General features: G+C 33.8%; 1 long non-coding RNA gene across 1 annotated transcript; it reads right to left on the bottom strand.

Annotated features, from left to right (window-relative positions):
- Positions 1–2,014: 2,014 nt before the first annotated feature.
- LOC123705241 lies at positions 2,015–2,588 on the bottom strand. Its single transcript, XR_006753280.1, has 2 exons — positions 2,461–2,588; positions 2,015–2,297 (listed from the first exon to the last, which is right to left on the bottom strand). It is a non-coding gene; the product is annotated as an uncharacterized LOC123705241 (long non-coding RNA).
- Positions 2,589–12,927: the final 10,339 nt, after the last annotated feature.

The following is a 12,927-nucleotide window of genomic DNA, read 5'->3' as shown; positions in this document are numbered from 1 at the left end:
GTCGCGCCGTTCACGCCGAAAAAGATTTTCATTTTTTTTAATATTATTTATAGATTGTTAGAAATACTAGCACTCAACCATTGATAACGAAACCAACTTATATTTTGCAGTAATATGTAACAAACGTTTTTGAAGACTCTATTTCCATTTTACTGTATAATTTTATTTCGTGAAATGTTACGAATAGGTGAAAACAGAAATACACCCGAGGGCTTAGCTACATCGGAATCTATTTTTGTTTTGTTAAATTCTATCGGAGTTTTTGTTTATGCCTTATGGAAACAGTTTTAAACTTTGTAAATAATGAAAACACGGGTGGTATTTTTTGATCAATGTTATTTAAGTATAAGCTTTAAAATTTCAAACTTTATCTACAAATCCTCCTCTCATCAATGTATTCATAGAGTTTGTAAAATGGTATATTACGAATTTTTTTACATATTTAAGTAGGCATATAAATGAGAGTGATTTTTATTTTCGTAAATTTTTATTACAGATTAATAATATTATAATATACCCAGTAAATTATAATATCACTGTATTTATTATTATTTTATTTAGTATACTTAGGTACTTATACATAAGTAATACATACCTATATTATGACATCGTATGATGGCTAGTTCAGTTCAGTTGAGATCTCTACTTCCAAAATACAGGCAAACATGTTCCTACATAGTACCTTTACCATATTATTATCTATCTTACCGGAAACAACTTTATGGGTAACGCAATAAAATTGTAAATTTTAATAGTGAGAAGCCAATCTATACATATAATAAATCTGTAGAAGGGTCAATTCTGTACATTGAAAATATTGAAAAAATAAATACCAGGGGGTGTTACTGGATCGACACCAAACCCAAATATGTGATTAAAAAAATTTTTGTCTGTCTGTCTGTCTGTCTGTCTGTCTGTCTGTATGTGAAGGCATCACGTGAAAACTAGCGGTTCGATTTCGATGAAACTTGGTATAATTATACCTAATTACCCTGGGCGTAAAATAGGATACTTTTTATCCTGGAAAAATACGTAGAAAAAAATTAATCTTAATTTTTCAGTTTTATCCATAGACGTTGTTCCGTAGAACCGCGAACACACGTTGCGTATTATTATAGGGCTAACCGTATTAGGGAATTGGGTCCAATAGATATTTATAAGATGTTATTGTCAGAGTTCTCAAAATGGAGAAATAAACCATCCACGCGAAGACCGACATCCGCGCGGACGGAGTCGCGGGCGGAAGCTAGTGTACAATAAATACGTGTAAAATCAACTACAAGAACACATTCTTTTTAGTTATAAGTGGTAGTGGTAGGTATAACTAACACGAAAGTCTTTTACATAGCTATACTAGCGCCCCGACTCCGCATGGGCGCAACGCTATTAACCCTAGAAAGATAGTCTGCGTCAAAATGACTCCTGCGTTTTCGAAATATAGCTTTATCTTTTTAAATGTCGCGAATCCATAACTGTGCTTATAGGACATTTCATAAGTCACTAAGAGCTACCCTATGGTATACGTCTCAATAAAGTTAGAGTAACCAATTTTGAAATATAACGACTACGTGAGTCAAAATTACGCATGATTATCTTTACCGTGACTTTTAAGATTTTGACTTCTATGGTAGTTTGAATATTTTTTAGCTTATTTTTACTGTATATTGTGACTTATGTTAAAAATTTATTTTTATACATATTGAAGCAAATATAGAAAACAATTGGGGATAGAAAATTGGAAGAATATTGTATACTAGCCGCTCTTATGCAAAGCGATGAGGGTCCCTGTGAAGAAACCGATAGGGAAGTAGGAGGACCACGAAATTGAAAATGACGAGCAAAGTGACACAGAAGAAGCTTTTCCCGATGAGGTACAAAGCAAAGATGATATATTACATTCAAGCAAAAGGCGAAGTAGATGCATTAGACCGAATGTGTTCCCTGATGTTCAATAGTAGTAAGACAATGAGATGGCCAATGGCTTTATTTTATGGAATCAATAAAATTGCTTGGATATTGCATATTAAATTTATAGCCACAATGTTAACATCAAAGCACAAAAACATCCGAGTCAAAAAAACATGAAATATAGAAGCATGGAACCGTCTTCTTTGTTTATGCGTGGGTGTTTAGAATCACCAGCTTTGATAAGATATTTGCGTGATAATATCTCCAAGTTGTTGCCAAATGAAGTATCTGGTACATCGTAAGAAAGTACTGAGGAGGCCTTCCGTAAAAAAAAAACGTATTTACTATACGATTTGTCCTTCTGAAATATGACGAAAGGCAAATTCCTCCTGCAAAAAATGTAACATCGTTATATTATGTCGTGAGCATACGTTGATATGTGCTAAACTTGTTTCTCACTATTTTTTATATAAGTATATGTACAACATATATATAAGATATAAAAAAGTCTGATAATTGTAGCCAAAAATAAGTTTTTATTAGAAATAATACGTGTTACAAGAATTGTAGATTTAAAGCAGACGTTTAATGTTTTCGTTTTTTTATATGTATAAAAATAATTAAAAATAAATTATTTGTAATATTAATTATTCTAACATAACTGTAAATATATAATAACTTACAATTTATATAGAAAAAAAACAATATACCGCGACTTAGAGCTAACAAAAAACATGCGTAAATTTGACGCATGACTATCTTTCCCGTATTACTCAATATGATTATCTTTCTAGGGTTAAGGTACTATTTATGTATTAATTTTGATGTGCATTATACATACTATAAACCTGTCTGTTGGATCATTATCTTTTAAAAAAATATGTATAAAAATACCTTTAGTTTAAAGATCCACCTAGGGACAGACAGATAAATGAAGAATGTATTTTTTTAGTTCTATATCCCGGTTTAACCCTTTGAGAACCGGGATAATCAGCTAGTCTAATATAAAATGCAAAGATAACGGAAGAACTTTTAAAATTAAATGCTTTAACGGTTTTTAAAATTTTCAATTAATAATCACGTAATAAATTTATTTTCAATTAAGAAATCACGTAATAAATCACGATCAAAATAAATAAATCACGTTTAAAAAACCATCTAAGTGTTTAATTTCTAAACGTATATACTCGAATAATGGAACAAAGTTTAAAGCTAACTTGAAAAGTCAAACAAGTGTGGATCTTCACTAAGATAAACACAGAAGTTAAGAAACTCTTATTCAAATGCAATTTTGTTAAGGGGAAATATTTTTTCAGTATCTTATTACTGAATGAGATAACAAGAATCCATACTAATATTATAAATGCGAAAGTAACTCTGTCTGTCTGTCTGTTACTCAGTCACGCCTAAACTACTGAACCAATTTGCATGAAATTTGGTATGGAGATATTTTGATACCCGAGTAATGACTTAAGGGAACTATGCGGGTTTTTCTTTGACTGCGCGGGCGAAGCCGCGGGCTGAAACCTAGTCATAAATATTTATTTTATGTTTTCTGCGAGGTAAGAAACTTTTTTCGATTTGAGTATTTTCGTTTATAAATATTGTTTAGAGATAAATTAGAAAGCATTTGCTTGTATATCACCTACGTAATGATAGAATGTAGACTACGGTCGCAAATGGATATCTTAGACTCTTAGGCTAAGAGAAAATAAAATCTTATAGATATATCAAAAATGTCGTGTTTAACTAAATTATTACATCACCTCAACCGTCCTAAACATACTTCATAAAGAAAATTTATTTCAGTCAATAAAGTTAATTTTAATATATTCAAATTTCATGCTCTAGCTGAAGCCTTTTAAAGCTGAGGCACCTACTAAATACGTTGAGAAATTCATTTAAATGAAGTGAAATTACTGGCTTTACATTTATTAGAATTTTACATTGAACAGCTTTCAGAAATGGACTATTGTCCCTGCTGTAGTAAATCCTACATTGAGACGCTGAAATCGACATTGAAAACATTCATTTTCAAGTGAACTATGCGAATCGACTTCTTTAATCAACGCTTTAATGGCACCTGAAATACGATTATTGTTTAAAGAAAATGTATTTTTAATCAACAAATAAATTAGTAGCTTGTTACAAAATTCATAAAACGAATATGTTTTCTTTTATTACTTCTACTCTATCTAAAAATATGTTTTTGTTTTGTTTTACAATATATTGCGCTTCTTTGCCTTTCTCCCCGTGGTTGCCTGGTAGAGATCACTAGATAGTGATAACGCCGCCCCTTGTGCTTTTTTTTAAACTTATTGTAACCTATATGTATATTTTTGTTTCTTGCACAATAATGTATTAAATAAATAAATATGTTTTGTATGGCCGTAATTTTATTATAAATGGAACACAGTCTGACAATTTACAATTGAGTTATATAACAATACCTGATTGTCATTCGTAATTTTGTTTCATTTTCAATTTTATTGAACAGGAAAACAATGTAACATACAATTTGCTTTAATTACTTACTATACAGTTGGAAATTGCCCCCACACGAAGTTCAATCAACGGTCAGAAGGTACAAACGAATCAAAAATAGACTGCGTTTAATTCTCTCATCGACCGATATTCAAAAGCTGTAATATTTGATAATAGTCGGGTTCACACAGAGCGAGCAGCATTGCGAGGCAAGTACCTACTGAGAGAAAGCGTACTACTAGAAAGAGCAAGTACTGCGAGAACTCGGTATTAAGTGTGGCCGTGCAGGCTGAAGCGGCAGAATGGTGTCTTCAGCATGATTTACCACCATGAGGCGATTCATATGTTATCGTGGCTCGGACGGGACAGGGTGTTGAAATATGTATGGATATTGTTTCATTTGTTCCCCGCCTGCTGCATGGCCCATCCTCAGCTTAGTGTATTAAAACTTGCTTTCTCCGCCCGAGCCTTGTCCCCATAGACCGAGAATTTGCTTCGCGAGGCTTCACGCTCTGTGTCCCCCACCTTTTCACAATCAGGGACAATATTTGTTTCTCGGCCACAACACGGCCAGTCCCTGGTGTAGCGTAAATGATGCTTTCTCGACCGAGCCACGTTCACACAGACCGAGCTCGCGCATTTGCTTCGCGAGGCTGCTCGCTCCGTGTATACCCGCCTTTTAACAATCAGGGACAATACATCATAATCAAACCACTGCCACGAATTTATGCCTAAACACGTGAAATACCGCCAAATTGATTTTGTTTCGTTCGAAAACATCGGAATTGATTTTGTATAAACATATTTATGCAAATAAGACATGTTTGCGTTTGTATCTCAATATTGTTTTAATAAGAAACGATCGCGTATGTTTCTTGAAAACTGTCCGCAATGTTATGATAATGGTATTTATTGTAAGTAGAAAGTTTTTTATAGTTTTTATTTATATTCTAGCTTTATTTCTTTAGTTTTTAATAGGAAAATCTTCCAGTTGTGATATATTTGTTTATAAAAATCGCTTATTATGGAATTTGAGATCTTTTGTCGTCTACTTCGTAACACGTCTTTTTTATCGGAAATATGGGGTTATTGGTTAATTCTAAAAAAAATCACAAACATATTATACCTTTCGTTTTTTTGTCAGTTATTTTCTTATTTTATACAAAAATCGTTTTCATATAATATATAACTACATAATTACCATGAAACAAATTGCTCTAAGTTCAAAAGAAATGATATTTTAAACGAACCAATATAACCAATGTGATTTATTCTTCAGTCCCTTGAGCACTTATTTACATGCACATCCTTTGCTAGTCAATATGGATCTTATAAATTAGTTTCCATCTATTTCTGAAAAACGTCGTTATTTATGCAATATCGTATATCGGATTTTATTAAAGTACTAGCTTCCGCCCGCGGCTCCGTTCGCGCGGAAAAATTAAGATTTCTTTCCACGTATTTTTCCAGGATAAAAAGTATCCTATTTTATGCGCAGGACACCAAGTTTCATCGAAATCGAACCGTTAGTTTTCACGTGATGTCCGCATATACAGACAGACAGACAGAAAGACAAACAGACAAAAAAAATTTAATCACATATTTGGGTTTGGTATCGATCCAGTAACATGCTGTTCCAGTGCTATTTATTTTTTCAATATTTTCAATGTACAGAATTGACCCTTCTACAGATTTATTATATAATATATAGATGCTATGGAATAATATTATGAAATATGTTATGAAAGGTATTTCAGAAAGTGCAGAGGCGTGCTCGTAAGTCGTACCTACATTGTATCGATTCGAGTTACGTAGGCAAGATGTGCCCTTAATCCAATTAGGCAGATATTTAGATCAAGCTAATAATAGAAATGCTATTGTTTGCACTAATTGCAGTTTATAAGCTTAGTTGTTTTTGAACAAAGAGACAATGTTACACACCAATGAGTGATGTTTAGTGTTTACACATTTCGAAATATAAATCAGTTCTAGCAGTTAAAAATGAAGAACTTTAACCTGATGTGGTTTATGGTCATAAATCTTAATTTTATAGTCTACTAGCTTTCCGACCGCGGCTTCGCCCGCGCAGTTAAAGAAAAACCCGCATAGTTCCCGTTCCCTTGGGATTTCTGGGATAAAACCTATCTATGTCCCGGGGTAAAAAGTAGCCTATGTCCTTTCTCGGGTATCAAAATGTCTCTATACCAAATTTCATGCAAATTGGTTCAGTAGTTAAGGCGTGATTGCGTAACAGACAGACAGACAGAGTTACTTTCCGAATCTTTAGTAAACTACTTAAATATTACATAAACATTATAATTGCAAAGACGTGTATGTTTTTTTTCCTGGATGGTGTCTAGTGAAACGATATAGATTAGTGATGCAAAGAATACTACTTTTACGAATACGAATACGAATACGAATATCAAACCTACTATTCGGCGAATACGAATACGAATACGAATATCTAGCCTTGGTAATAAAAGACTTATTTATTTAATGAATGTTTACTCTTATAATAATTAAAATTTACAATAGGCAAATTTTTATTTAAAAAATATAAAATTCGTAGATTTTCTGGTTTTAGGCGATTTTTTTTCAGACTGGATGTTTCCAGGGGTTGAAAAAAGTCTCTCCGAAGCGACTGTACATGGCTTCAGTGAAAAATATTGTTGGGCGAGTTTTTTCTGACTTGGAAATTGGACATCTTCTCGCCAAAAGGCCAGTGGATTAGCAGTCTCTGCACAAGTCATATTTTTTCGCGCGATTTTTAAATTTGTAGTAAATAGAGTTTTGTGTAAAAAAATATTCGTTTTTAAAAATTCGTATATTCGCCGAATACGAATATTCGATAAATGTCTACTATTCGGCGAATACGAATATTCGTATTCGTATTCGTTGCATCACTAATATAGATTATATGCTACTTTTTACCGCGGTGAACCACCTCATTCATATGGGATTTTCCTTTGACTACGCAATCAAAGCCGCATGTACAACTAGTTTTCTTAAAGATGTTCGTGTATTCTTTCATTTTAACCGCAACCAGATAATTGTAGCTTTATATAGGTATAATAATATTAATATCTTCCTTTGAACTTAGTGGTCAAGATTTCTTAGCTACCAAATTCATAGGCAACACGTTCGCTTCATTATATTTTAACCTTTTTTTTTTATAGTGGGGAAATCTTCCAAAGATATCCACGGCCCCCGAGGAAGAAGCCGTGGGTTATGTCGGATTCTTAGTGCCCTTACGCACTAGCGGTTAACCGCGGGGGCGGCTAACCGCGCGGTCCCATTTTATTATGCAACCGCTTTTATGATTAGTGCGTACAATCATAAGCGGTTGCATATTAAAATTGGGAAAGCGGGAAAGCAGGAAAGTGGGATCTGATCCCACTGTGTTCCGTCGAGCCGCTATGATAGGGCCGGGGCGGGTATTGGTTGGAACTCTTCCGCGACCATTATATTTTAACCTGCGTAATAAATATCGTGTATAGATCGCCATAGGTGTAGTATGCATATAATTAAAACCTTGATGACTCTGGGCTTAATTACTCTAACTAGTTACACATTACTATCACTATAGTACTACTAGTTGTTCGCCCCGGCTTCGCCCGTGGTACCTACATGTTTAAACTATCCTATCTCTCAAGTTGGATCGAACTGCACATGGTGTGCGAATTTTATTATAATCGGTTAAGTGGTTTAGGAGTCCATTGAGGACAAACATTGTGACACGAGATTTATATATATTAGAATATATTGTTTAACATATATTATTATTTTATCGCTGTTCAACAAATCTACATTGTTTTCATAATACAATGGAGATTCTCGAACGTATATTTCATCTTGGTATATGCAGTCCAAACTCCAACGCCTCGTTAGATATAAGGTCAAACTACGACCGCGGCGATCCTTGAAAAGAAAATAACTAACAAGTGATAACTGCGTTAAAAACAACCGACTTCAAACTTGCACTTGCAAAATTTACAAATACCTACAGACAAAAATGCTCATAAAATAAAAACTACTGGGCCTATCCGAATAAAATTTTTATGGGACCAATTCGACACCATCCCGCATCGAACAAAAAAAGAATCACGTAAATCGGTTCAGAAACCTCGGAGTAATCGGTGTACATACATATAAAAAAAAAAAAAAAAAAAAAAAATATACCGGCCGAATTGATAACCTCCTCCTTTTTTTTGAAGTCGGTTAAAAATTCTGCATTATCACCAAGAAACCTTCGACCTTTACATCGTTGCTAATTAAATGAACCACAAATTTTAATGGTTTTCGTGGTATAATTAATTTGTTTCTTATTAATGATACACTGGATAATATCATTACCAAGTTAGCTTACCATAACATTTGGCTCCAAGTTCAATAAATACGTTTTAATAAAAAGCTACATTTAAATGTTATTCATAAATAATTCGATTCTCTTTGCTGATTCGTCGTTATTGAATGTAGAACTATACCGGGTGTAATTGTTAAGTGTGCGCAGGCGATTATAATATATTATAGTCGAGCCAATTTAATAGGCAACATTTGACGTCTATCAATTTTATCTTCGAAGAGAGGTAACCTGCTTAAAAACATCGATTAAAGTGAATTAATCGATACGGATTTGAAACATTTGTCAATCGAATTTATTAATTTATGATGATTTTTATTCACAAGTAATCAATGCATTCGATTCTAGATGTCAAATTTCGATTTTCAGAGGAACGTCTCTGGTATTTAAAAAGAAAAAAGGTTTATTGACACAATTTCTCGTTTTATTTTTAAAAGTTATTATTGTCATTTTACTCATTAGGTATAGTACTTTCAAAATCAATTTAAATTTTTTTAATGTCTGTAATAGTTACGGAATAATCGACTGCGCACACTTATCGATTACACCCTGTATATCTAGACATAGATGGCTTAGGGCACTATTATGATATGAATACATATTATGTAAACCTGCAAAATGCGACAGTGGATAGTAATACAATGAATAAATCACGTTCAATATCCGTTAATCTTTAATTCCTAAATGTGTTTCTTTAATACTGTACCGCGCGGTTTCGCCCGCGGAAAACTAATTTATAATCTGAGTACGGTACTTAACGCGCGGTTACGACCGCGGTAAAACCCGTATGTACGCGGTAATATAGGATTAAACTGTAAACTATTAGAAAACACAAAAACATTATAAACTAACCCGGTAACTAACTCTTGCTCCAGGTTCCGAACTTCTGGCAGCGACATTCCGCAGAAACTATCAATAGCAATGCACTTTAACAAGCGGCTCCATAGCATCTTAACAAGCTGCATTGTGGATTCTTGAAGAACTTTCTGGAACTCAGACTGACCGCGGCGTAATGAAGTTTCAGAGCTTTTCTTAGCGGGAATGTTAGCGTTTGTGAAGGTTTTTTAGTGATTCTGTGTTAAAACTCTGTAACACTGATGTTATTACAGATGCTTTGCCGCCTTTTCGAAGTCAAATACTATGTTAATATGTAACAACATTGATTATTAAAATTGGAAAATAAAATAGCATAAAGTATATTCTACTATAAAAAAATTCGAGCGTTTTCCTTGCTGACACTATAACTCCAAAATGCACGAACCGATGTCCACGGTTTTGCATTCGTTGGAAAGGTCTCGGGCTCCGTGAGGTTTATAGCAAAGAAAAAGGTTTCGGTGGCGAAACGGAGTTCGTCCGGTTTGCTAGTTATCTTATACAAATCTTCATAAATCTGCCAACAAACAGACCAATCAAATACACCATTATATCACTGCCAGTCGCCTAGCATATTATCTTGAGATTGCACGTACTCAGTCAATAACGCTCAAAAGCACAACACTCGATACAAAGGGAACGCTCTGCTCGTAGGACACTTACTGCTGATTATAAGGATCCCTTACTAGACATATACAGTGACCGCGTAGCATGATTTATCCCATATATTCTAAGTTGTTACTAGCTACTAGAATATTGCACGCCTCATAAGCGAAGCGTTGAGGTGGGTACTACTGTCACTTCGCGCAAAACATCTGATTTTTCAAACTTAAAATGTCTTTATGTATCATACATTGCACTTGTGATAATACATACACACACATATTAAGAAAAAACACTATTTTTAACATTCATGATATTTTTGATGTCATTTTTGTTATTTAAACTAGTTAAAAAACAGTTTAAAAAAGTTCTGTCTTGGACGTCCGTGTGTCTGTATGTGCGGAGGATTTTCTTGTTAACACGATAGCGACCGAAATACTTTACTAATCGAGTCTTTTTTTTTCTCTTACGCTTGAGTATGCTCAGGAATAGAACCCTTTCATTTTTCAGGGTCTGATTCGATGTGGTTTAATTGTTATTAAATAAACAAAAAAAAAATATCGACTGTTCTCCATAATTTTAGTATATATCTATATATATTCTTTATTTTTTATTTATTTTTTTATATATTTATAGTGTACTCAAAATTCACCATTATAAACTCGATTCTTTATACTATAAGCCAAGGTTTCAAAAAATAAGTTGGTAGTCAGTCCCTTAAACCTGCGCAGTTTCACGTCTAGGTGGGGCCACAAGAAAAATAGCTCAATTATTACGGTACCGCTTTCTTTACTTTTCCAACTGTTTCATTTTATTTCTTTTTTATATTTATAGTGTTTAAATAATCAATTTTATTGTAAAGGATGAGATTATGAGGCGTGCACTTTTGGATTTTCCAAACTATATTATGTTACATTGTAGCATGTTATTTTAAACAATTTGGGTGATATTATTCTAGCTGTTTTAATTTCTCCTACGTGATGAAAATACATTTTAATTCTTCAAACTTTTAGCACCTATTTTATACCTTTGGTTTGATTGTAAAAACATTTATTAGGTTTTAGACAAAGCTAGCGGAGCCGCGGGCGGTAAGCTAGTAATTAATTAGGCAAGAAGACGAACTCAAAAGTTATGTGATAACATAATATTCTTCCCAAAGCTGGAACAGCCATATTTTCACAAAATATAGTTTGGATCTCTCATTACATGTGTCCCAGTGTCAGTATTTATGTCAAGAGCGACCCCATACGATGATATTGTGTCAACAGTGACGTTTTTAGCGCTTTCTCGTCGCCACAATACTCTTGCAAATTATTCTCTGTTTAAAGCGATTGTAGCTCACATAACAATCTGGACTTGTGACAAATATTAAATTATGTTCTACCTATATATTGTGTACCTATTATTTATTATAATACTAGGTTTCCGCCCGCGGCTTCGCCCGCGCATTCAAAGAAAAACCCGCATAGTTCCCGTTCCCGTGGGATTTCCGGGATTGCGTCATTTTCATTTAGTCAGGGATAATAAGAAGCCTAAGTCCTTTCTCGGGTATTACAATATCTCCATACCAAATTTCATGATAATTGGTTCAGTAGTTTCGGCGTGATTGAGTAACAGACAGACAGACAGAGTTCCTTTCGCATATTTTATAATATTATTAGTATGGATGAGGTAGGTTGTCCGTGACTATCCTTCATTTCCTATCACATCCCTTTCCCTTAAGTTGTAATACGTAGAACAAACGATTAACAGAACATCAATTTTTCAGAATGATGGCCATAATAATATTCAGTTGTTGTTTGATTCACCAATCAAAAAATACGCACAATTTCAGTAGCTGAATACTGTCCCTAATTACAATGTATTTTAAAATTATTCCATTATAATATACTTACTTTCTTTCATAACATGAAAAGTACTATTGCACATAAATAAGAAAGTATAATATATATAGCACATTTATAAACACCTGAAGTATATAAACAAAACATTAACTCATAAACCTCAACCTTCAAAATTCAAGAAACACCTCAGTGTGCCTAGTGCGAGTTTTCATCGAGTACGAAACGTTACTATCGCGTCTGCGTCACAGCGAAATTTGTATGGGGAATCAAAGCTTCCCCATACGTCCGCTAGGGGCGCTGTTCGATTTCCCATACTAATTCGGCTGTGACGCAAACGCGATAGTAACGTTTCGTACTCGATGAAAACTCGCACTAGGCACACAGAACGACTGGATACCGCTTTCGAGGCACGTACAATAATGAAATGCATAATCAACACGTGCTTACTGCAGTCGCGGTTGTGCATTTGTTTTAGATCAGTTTTTTTATGTAAGCCAATAAAGATATCTGTGACATTTTTACTTATACCTCAATTAGGAAATTCGTGCTGATTTATAGTAATTATACTACAAATCGTAAATACAATTTTACTCGGTGAAGCCAAGTCTACCGGCTGACCAACTGAACTCGCACTTGAATTGACTCGTGTTTTTTCGTTTATATACTTTGAACATAATACAACCACTTTCTCATATTCTTCTTCTATCTCTGATCAAGCTATTTTATTCCCCTTTAGAACCGTAAAATAAAGGACGATAACAGCATACCTTTCAGCCTCACCTTTTCATTAATATATATACACAGATTTCTTATATTATAAGAGTATAAATCTAAAAAGGTGCTTTTATAGAA

The sequence above is a fragment of the Colias croceus genome, chromosome Z (genome assembly GCF_905220415.1).
Source record: "Colias croceus chromosome Z, ilColCroc2.1".
Classification (NCBI taxonomy): domain Eukaryota; kingdom Metazoa; phylum Arthropoda; class Insecta; order Lepidoptera; family Pieridae; genus Colias; species Colias croceus.
This window is presented reverse-complemented; position numbering and strand designations above follow the sequence as displayed.